Raw genomic sequence first — 10239 nt, 5'->3', positions numbered from 1 at the left:
TCATGCTTGGGAAAAGGTCAGAAAAACTGATGGACACACCCTCAGCTGAAGTGCAGGGCCATGGGCCCACTGAATTCTGGGGGTGGGCAGACAAATTAGAGAAATTCTTTAGGCATTCTGGTTCTTAAACTGTGTAGGATAGCGTGGTGGTCCAAACATAGACACAAAGAGAAGAAAAGCATTAAACATAGAAAAGCATTAAACATAGACAAGACCATCCAAGATACATGGGACAGTATCAAAAGGTCTATCATATTTGTTACTGGTCTAGCAGGAAAAAAGATGGAAAATGGGGCAGAAAACAAATTTGAAGAGACAATAGCCAATATATTTTTTAATTGATAAAAGATATTAACCAAAACCCCAGGAATTTCAGCAAAACCAAAGTGGGGAAAATACAAAGAAAGCTACACCCAGATGTATCATAGTCAGTCTGTTGAAGACCAGAGATCAGTGGGATGGGGCATATTCTTCCTGAGGAGGAATAAAAATGATGGCTATCTTCTCACCAGAATCAATACAGGTCAGAAGATAATGAAACCACATACTTAAAGAAAAAAAAAAAAAAGCTGATATAGAATTCTATATCTAGAAAAAAAAATCCTACAAAAATGAAAGCAAAATGTAAACATTTTGAAACAGATAAAAACTGAAGGAATTTATCTTCTGCAGACTTCAGTTACAAAACAGGCTAAAGGAACTTCTTTAAGCTGCAGAGAAATAATAGCAAAGGGAGTCTTGGTTTTGTAGGGAAGAATGGAAATACGGGAAAGAGTTAATATGTTGGAAAATATAAGGAACTTAAACATTTCCCTATTTTTACACAGAATCTTTAAATATCTTTAAAAAGCTATTGACTAAAGTTAAAATAATAAAATGTATTGTGCAGCTTATATTTAGAAGTAAAGTATATGATAATAAGAGTATAAATATTGGAAGATTGGTTAACTGGAAGCATACTGTTGTAAGATTTTTGCATTTTTAAGTAAGCAGCAGAATATTCTTTGAGCTAGACTGTGATAAGTTAAAGATGCATATTATAATTTTCAGAGCAACCATTAAAAATAACAAGAAAGGCATAACTAAAAAGTTAATAGGGACTTCCCTGGCGGTGCAGTGGTTAAGAATCTGCCTGTCAATGCAGGGGACATGGGTTCGAGCCCTGGTCCAGGAAGATCCCACACACCACGGAGCAACTAAGCCCGTGCGCCACAACTACTGAGCCTGTGCTCTTAGCCCGTGAGCAACAACTACTGAAGCCCGTGTACCTAGAGCCCGTGTTCTACAACGAGAAGCCACCACAATGAGAAGCCCGTGCACTGCAACGAAGACTAGCCCCCACTCGCTGCAACTAGAAAAAGCCTGCGCGCAGCAATGAAGACCCAATGAAGCCAAAAATAAGTAAGGGAAAAAAAAAAGTTAATAGAGTGATTTCCAGTTCTGGTTAAGTTGATATAGCGCCCTTCCACGGGTCTATTCCAGGCTACTCCTCTCTTACAACTAAAACACTGGGGCCCATAAATGGGAAACAAAGACAGGAAGACACTGAAATGTGGAAAGAAGAAAGCAGACTGGCTGGGGACCTCAGGGCTTCAGAAATGACACAGTATATCCCAGACACGGCACTAGAGAAAATATGCAACCTGTAACCAACAACAGGTGGTTGGAACCACAAACAACAAAACCCCAAGAAAAGCTTGTTCCCTGGGGCCAAAGAACTGGAATAAGTTTGGTTTAGCAGAATAGAAAACCATTTTGGTGACACTCACCCTGCTCTAACTAATCACCAAAGTAAAATCTGCCCAGCTCTGCAGTATCACTGTGACTGGCTGAGATGCTGGGCTTCCAGCCCCACCTGGTTGTAGCAAGGTGGGGAGTCAGTGCTCTTCCTCCTTCACTGGAATGATGTCTGTGGGGTCCACTGAGGAGATGAACTTCTCCTCCATCCCAGGAGCAGTAAGGCGGTACAGTCACTGCTCCACTAGCCAGCCCTCTAGACGTAGACATGGCCCAATGGGGAGCTGAACTTCACCTCACATGACAGCAATGAGGTGGACGAGGCAGTGCCAGGTGATGCTGACCAGCATCCTGCCTCCCCCGACCCCAGGGTGTCAGTGAAGTCCAGGGTCTTCACCCTAACCCAGCAGCAATGTGGAACGAGCCGAGTAAGGCTCGGGTAGCTGGCACTTTGCTGGTGTCACTTTGGGAAAGAGGGGAACTGAGCTTCTTCTCACATCTGAAGGCAAAAGAGTTAAGACAGAAGGAAGTTATGGAGTCAGTGTCCTGCTTTGTGCCTTCTGGTGTCAGCAGGGCCCAGAATGGAGTAGAAATTTCACTCTCACAAAGCAACAGCGAGACGGAATGAAGGGAGAAGGCAGCACAAGTGGACACTCCATTCCTGTCCCAGCCCAGTGACAGTGGGGCACAGCACAGAGAATTCCTACCCCTGCCTGGCAGGATGAGGTAGTCCAGTGACTGCTCTGCATTTGCTGGGTTGGTATCAGCAGGGCCCGATCAGTACCTAAACCTTGACCCCAATCTGGCCATGTATACCTCACCTAAACAGGATGACTGCCTCCAAAAAAAAAGAAGAGTAAATATGATCCAGAGTCTCAATGCCATCATTCTTAAAATATCCAGTAAATAACTGAAAATCACTCATCATCCCAAGAACCAGGAAAATCCAAATGTGAATTAGAGAAGTCCATCAAGAGATGCAACACAGAGAAAACTCATAGGTTGGAGTTATTTGTGAAGAACTTCAAAGAAGCCATCATACAAATGCTTCAATGGGCCATTACAAGGCTGCTTTAAAAAATGAAAAGATAGAAATCTTAGCAAAGAAATAAAAGATACAAAGAAGGACCAAATGGAATGTTAGGAACTGAAAAATACAAAAAGAAAACTTATTAGTTGGGTTCAATAGCAAAATGAAGACAACATAGGAATGGGTGAATTTTTAAGATAAAATATATTTATATATGTATATATAGAGATGAAGAACACAGTAGTGGTTGCCAGGGCTTAGGGATATGGGGAGAAGGGGGTGGGTGACTATAAAGGACCAGCATGAGGGATTTTTGTGGTGCTAGGACTGTTGTATCTTGGATGCAGAGGTGGTTAAAGTAATCTACACATGTGATAAAGTTGCAGAGTACTTCACACAGGCACACATATCCACACAAGTGCATGGAAAACTAGTGAGATCTAAATAAGGTCTATGGATTGCACTGATAACCATTTTCTGATTTTCATATTGCACTCCAGTTATACAAGAGGTCTTCACTGGAGAAAACCGCGTTATGGTTACACGGGACCTATCTATTTGTTATTCTACTTTCTGTGGATCTATAATTGTTTCAAATTTTTTAAAAAGTCAAAAGAGAATATAAGGTAGAAAATGAAACATTAACTCACCCATGGGAAGATAGAGAAGACAAAATAGAGGCACAAAAAGCAGATGGAACAAACCAAAATCACATAACAAAATGACAGATTTAAATACAAATATTTTAATTATAGACATATTATCCATTGGGGCGTGCTATGGGATTCTATTCAGAAATAGAAGGAACAACTTTTCATATATGTAACAGCAGGGATGAATCTCAAAAGAATGATGTTGTGTGAAAAAAAAAAAAAAAAAAGCAAGACACAAAAAGCACAGACTCTACAGCTCCATTTGTTTGAGGCTTGAAACCAAATCAAACTAATCTATGGTAACAGAAGTCAGAAAGTGGTGGCCCAGAAAGGGGGCTATTTGACTGGAAATGGGCAGAAGAGCGCTCTGCAGGGTGATGGAAATATTCAACACCTTGGTAGGTGTGTGGGTTTCACAAGTATATGCATTTGTCAAAACTAATCAAACTGTACACTTTATATGAGTGCATTTCTATGGATGCAAATTACATCTCAATTTTAATGTGCTCTTTAAAAACAATTAAATTTTTTTTCCCACACCCATATGAATCATCTAGTGCACTTCCTGGGAAGCCCATGCTCCACTTGGATATCCTGGGAGTAGAAGTAACATGTATGGTACCTGAAGATGCTTTGGACCTTTGATCTCAAAGGCTGGACATCCATTTTTACATTACTGCATGTTATTAGCCAGATGGTATTCAAATACCCTGCCTTGTTTTAACCTCCACATTTTTAAGACAATATGAGTAAGCTCCAAAATGTTTCCAACTAAAGAAATGGAGATTTTACATCAGTTTGGAAAAGCACTGTAAGGAGAGTGCTGGAACTTCTCCATTTTCTTAAGTGGTGGAGTAAAAGAGCCTTGATCAGGTTATAGGGGACACTTCACTAATCTATAAGGATATAAATCTAGTTATAATCATGTATCTATGAAAGTAAGCAAATTTAAGATACACAAAACCCATATTATAAAACTACAAATTGAAGGCAAAAGCTAGTCTTCTCAGATGCCACCTTTAACTCCTTAAGAATTGAATTTACCGTCATTTAAAAAATTGGTGCTGTATAACTTCTAGCCTTATATTCTCTTACTGTGAGCTGTTCTTAGAAAATGATCTCTATGACAAACACTTGTTGGTATGCCCTGTTCCTCTCCTGCAATATGTTTTTATACAATCTGACTTAAAAGACTAGAAAACAGTTCTGCTAAACAATGAAGCAGACACAGTATAACATCACTGAAGGTACTTATAGGACTATTATGAAAAGGGTATCATTTTCTGAGAATACCTAAAAATCAATAAATATGGAAAATATAGCACAATAATAGGCCCAGAGGTGTTCTGCCAGCTGAACCAGAACCAATAACTGTATGAAGAAGCATTTCAAATCAAGCTCAAAATAAAATATACCGTGATAACAGAAGCAATTTAGTTGTGTGTAGCAATACCTGTACAGGTTTTGTATACTCCACGCCTGTTTAAAGTGTCATCTTTCCATTGTTGCTATGTCTTTTGTCTTCTAAATAAGTGATTAGTGTTTTATTTTTTCCTCTTAAGCATTTTAAGACGCCACCCTCAGTATTGGTGCCTGTCTCTGTTCTACTAAAGCAAATAAATAAGCAAGCCTATTTACTGCACAGACATGGGCAGAATCCAGCAACTATTCCCTGCTGAGAATTCTAAAATGAAAACACTGGTCACTGCCTTCATGGCGATTAGCATCTTGTAGGAGTTCTTAAGTATTTGTTGAAAAATTAGTGAGAAAGTATCAGGTGTACAAAGAGAGGAAAGTGAAGGAGAACTTCCATTATGGTGCATCCACAATTCCTGTGCTCTGTGCTAAGCCTTTTACATATCAGCTCATTTAATCCTCCAACCCACCTTGTCTCTTTTTTAGAAATGAATAAAATGACACTCAGAAAACTCAAGTCAACTGTTCAAAGGCACATAGCTCAAGAACAAAACTGTAATTCATAGCTCCTAAATTTCCTACACAGACTGCCACACTATGATAATTATTTTTGTTGCCACACTATGATAATTATTTTTGTTATTTAGTGGTAACTACAGCCACACTATGATATATTTGTTTTTATTTAGTGGTGACTACAAAACTTGAGTCCAGAATCACATTACTTTGCATTCCCTTGTTTTAACTGTTCATATTTTTGTGTTCTGGCAGCTCTTTAGATTTAAGGTTTCTACTAGAAAAATGCAAATATCACCTCCTCCGGGAAGCCTTTGCTGCCACAATGCTAAAATCATTTTGATTATTTGCTCTCCTAATGCCAAGTACCTTTCCTTTATACCACGTGTTGTTTGAATGATTTTACTTATTTCATGGGGGGGAGTGGGGAAAGAAATGTGTCTGTTTTTGCTTAATATACTGCCTAGCCCATCGTGGGCACTAAACAATAAACTAGGGTTACTGAATAAATGACCACGTTAAGGGACACTCAGAGGGAAAATAAAATGCCACAGGCCTAAAATGGATAGTAAATTAGAGGTAAAATCTTCTGAGGGGATAATTTAAGAGGAAGAGTTGGGTCCAGAGGAAGAGAAAAAGAGGGGCCATTGATGACACACAGATAATGCATCTACACACTTCCAAGTCAGGAATTAGGGTGAGCTCTATATGGATGATGGGTTGAAGCTATCTACTTAATCAGCTGCGATAGAGACCCACCCAAACCTGAGTTACCTCGACCAAAACTGTGAATCCATCTTCTCCAAATCCCAAACACTAAATTGAAGCAATATTAATGAGAACTTCATCTCCCAGGTTTGTAACTGAGTCACAGAAAAATTCTATTCAGGACTAGAATCTTTAATTTTGTGAATTTTATAGACATAAGAAAATAGTCGGTCAAGGGGTTCAGGGGAAAGGATCTCAGTCCCCTTCACTCTTCCTCTCAAAACAATTCATTGAGTGCTACTATATTCAGTTGCATGATTTCTTTTTTGGGGGGGGAAGAAATGAGTTTACTGCAGATGCCAAGCAACTGCTGGAAGGGGATGATGCACACGTGCCGTAAATGTAAGTGATTTAAGCAGAATAACCATTTGATTCCTTTGCAACCCTTATTTTAGGGTGACAGAGTAGGGCAAGTAAATGACATCTAAAAAGATTTTAATGTGTGCCTTGTGATTAGAGATTTCAAGGAAAGCTCCTGGGTTTAAAAGCATGAACTATTGGAAAAACTTGGAATTGCCACCTAATTTTTGTAAATCATACACACAGGTTCAGTCCTGTCTATTCACTTCTTAATCCCTTTGCATCCCCAGCTCAGGGTTGTCCATACAGTTGGCAGAAATAAGTGTTTGTCTGTAGATTAGAATACTTTATTGGTACTTATGCTTGTTTCTTGTGTGTGTGAATGTGAGAAAATGCCTTGTCATCCTAAGTAGTCTCTAGAAATGTAAAATGATTTAAAAAATTTAGAACAATACCATTTTTTATTAGATAATCTACATTGCTGAAATCTGGAAATAAAATTATAAAGGAACTGAATTTTTTTAGATATGAATCTATGTTTACTTTTCTCATATATTTTTAAAATTTCCTTTCTCCCTAATAAAGAGCTAAGAGCAATGTGAGACAGAAACCATGTTTCATCGCTTCAAGAAGTGGTGTGACAGGGCCCAATGCAGAAGCTTACTACAATACTTTCTGGATTCTGTTTTTCAAAATCCCCTTTGAGCCATATAAGGTTGAGAGAAGTAAAAACTGATGGAGCAAGTGAGACAGACAAAGGCTAAATTTCCAAAATATACAAACAGATCATATAGCTCAATAACAAAAAAAAACAAACAACCCAATAGAAAAATGGGCAGAAGACCTACATAGACATTTCTTCAAAGAAGACATACAAGTGGTCAACAGGTGCATGAAAGGATGCTCAATATCACTAATTATTAGAGAAATACAAATCAAAACTACAATGAGGTATCACCTCACACCAGTCAGAAGGGCCATATCATTAAAAAGTCTACAAATAACAAATGCTGGAGAGGGTGTGGAGAAAAGGAAACCTTCCTCCACTGCTGGCAGGAATGTGAATTGATGCAGCCACTATGGAGAACAGTATGGAAGTTCCTTAAAAGACTAAAAATAGAACTACCATATGATCCAGCAATTCTACTCCTTGGCATATATCCAGAGAAAACCATACTTTGAAAAGATACATGCACCCCAATGTTCATTGCAGCACTATTTACAATAGTGAAGACATGGAAACAACCTAAATGTCCATCAACAGATGAATGCATAAGGATGTGGCATACACACACACACACACACACACACACACACACACCCCTGAATACTACTCAGCCATCAAAAAGAATGAAATAATGTCATTTTCAGCAACATGGATGGACCTAGAGATTATCATACTATGTTAAGTCAGAAAGAGAAAGACAAATACCATATGATATCACTTATATGTGGAATCTAAAATATGACACAAATGAACCTATCTAGGAAACAGAAACAGACCTGCAGACATAGAGAACAGACTGTGGTTGCCAAGGGGGAGGGGGAATCAGGGAGGGAAGGATTGGGAGTTTGGGATTAGCAGATGCAACCTATTACATATAGGATGGATAAACAACAAGGTCCTACTGTACAGTACAAGGAATTATATCCTGCAATAAACTACATTGTAAAAGAATATAAAAAGAATGTATATATGTATAGCTGAGTCACTTTGCTGTACAGCAGAAATTAACACAACATTGTAAATCAACTCTACTTCAATAAAATAAATTTTTTAAAAATTTTAATAATTAGAGCAAAGTCAGAAGGAGAGAGAAAGTCAGAAGGAGAGAGAAGCAGCCTCCTGATGAAATAAGGAAAAGTCTGTGGCTCTTGGCTCTTGAGGGCCCAGCGACCTGCCCCAGATCCTTGGCAAGGTTGTAATAAAGAATCACTGCAAAATACCTCTATAGAGATGGAGCCCTAGGGTTCCCAGGCTCACCAGAGAGTTTTACATCCAGAAGATCATAGAAGCTGACGTGATACTTCTAGCTTCAAGAGTCCGTCCTAGTCTTAGACTGTGAAGATGCTTTGTCAATGAAACACTTGATTTTTCAACGTCTCCCTCCCCATCATACACACAGTTTCCCTGATATTTTCAACTATGCCATCAGTTTAGTAACAATTATGAAACTCTAGGAGCTGTCCTTGATGTCTCCTTTTCTTCACCCTGCCAATCCTCTCCCCAGTCAACCGCGAAGCGAGTCCTGGTACTTCTACCTCTCAAATTCATTATCTGTCCACTCACTGCTTCCACCCTACACTAACCACTCTCTGTGTTCTCTGCTATAGCTTCCTAACTTCCTCCATGCTGGTCTTCTTTTAAGCTACAAAATAGATTTTTATCATTTAACGCAAATTAGATTATGTCATTCTCCTTCCAAAACCTCTATAATCTTCCTTTTACTTAAAATGAAAATATAGTCATTACCTAAAGTACCTACAGGATGTGGCCTCTGCCTGCTTCTCCATACTCACCCTGGGACACTTTCACTCTCTTTCTGTTTGGAATGCTATGTCCCCTCAGGCTTTGCCGCGGTCTCTTCTTGCTGACTCACGCAATTTCCCCTGGACTTCTCGATCAAAGGACACATCTCCTTATTCAGTTTCCATCTCTAGTTTAACATCTTCAGAGCAGTTTTTTCTGGCCTTCTCAGGAAGTCCAGCCCCCTCTCCACTTGACAAGGCATGTGCCACATCCGCCCATAGGAGTGACTTCTATTAAGTTTCACCGTGAGCCATTTGGGCTATCTGAACTAAAACTGAGAAAGAGGCAAATGAAATAACTCTCCTAAGGTTACCAAGTTATTCTGTACTTGAGATTCAAAATCTAGAGGAATTTGCACTCTTAAGTTCTATGCTCTATGCTAATACATTCTAAAATTATTTGTTGAAAGAGTGGAAGAATGAATGTCAGCAGAAACATGATAAACTGGAAATGTTACCCATTCTCCATTTCTGGGTTCCTTATTGGCTTCCTAGGCTCTGGCCTTTTGTAGGGAGAGGAAGCCACAACCATAACTAAGATAGAATGAATGCCCTTGAAATCTGGGAGGGTTGGATGTCAGAGCCAAATAAACTTTATGTTAAAGTAAATAACAGAAGTGATTTATTTCTTTTTTAAAAGACTTGTATGAACACCGAGACTCCAATCATTTCTTAGTGCAGTCCTGGCTCTATTCTTTCACATTATTAGCTTTGGGATTCCAAAATTGCATCCATGCCATGCTTCTTTATCTACCTCCCAACCTTGTGTCCACATTTTTCTCATTGTTTCAGATACATAATAGACAGTGTAAGTATGTATACCAATAGAAGGACAGAGTTGATCAACAACAACAAAAACCTGATTGAAAAGTACTGTAAGTCAAAAACTGCAGAATCCTGAGAAGTTTGATAAAGAAGACCTACACAGAGTCAGGTAAGTGGTCTGCAAGTGCTTTTTCAATGCTTTTTATTTCTCTAGAATCTTCTTTGAAGTGGTGCTTTAGGTATCATAACTAACTTCCACTGTCCCTGTGAAGGGAAGGATCAAGGCCCCATTATTATGAGGAAATGAAGGCTTAGGCAGTTGCAGCAAATTATTTGAGGCTTTGGCCAAGTGGCAGTGAAAATTACCTTCTTCGCTTATAGTGTCTGTTGGGCATGAAAATAATTGGGAATGGCTAAAAGTACCCAATAGCAGGACAAACTTTCTTTCTAGGAAATTAATTCAACTCTCAATCCGCATCATAGTCTCAAAGAGGCTTTTTTTTTTTTTCCAGTTACAATCGAATT

The sequence above is a fragment of the Tursiops truncatus genome, chromosome 2 (genome assembly GCF_011762595.2).
Source record: "Tursiops truncatus isolate mTurTru1 chromosome 2, mTurTru1.mat.Y, whole genome shotgun sequence".
NCBI classification, from domain to species: Eukaryota; Metazoa; Chordata; class Mammalia; order Artiodactyla; family Delphinidae; genus Tursiops; species Tursiops truncatus.
The sequence above is the reverse complement of the archived record's forward strand: the minus strand, read 5'-3'. Positions refer to the sequence as shown.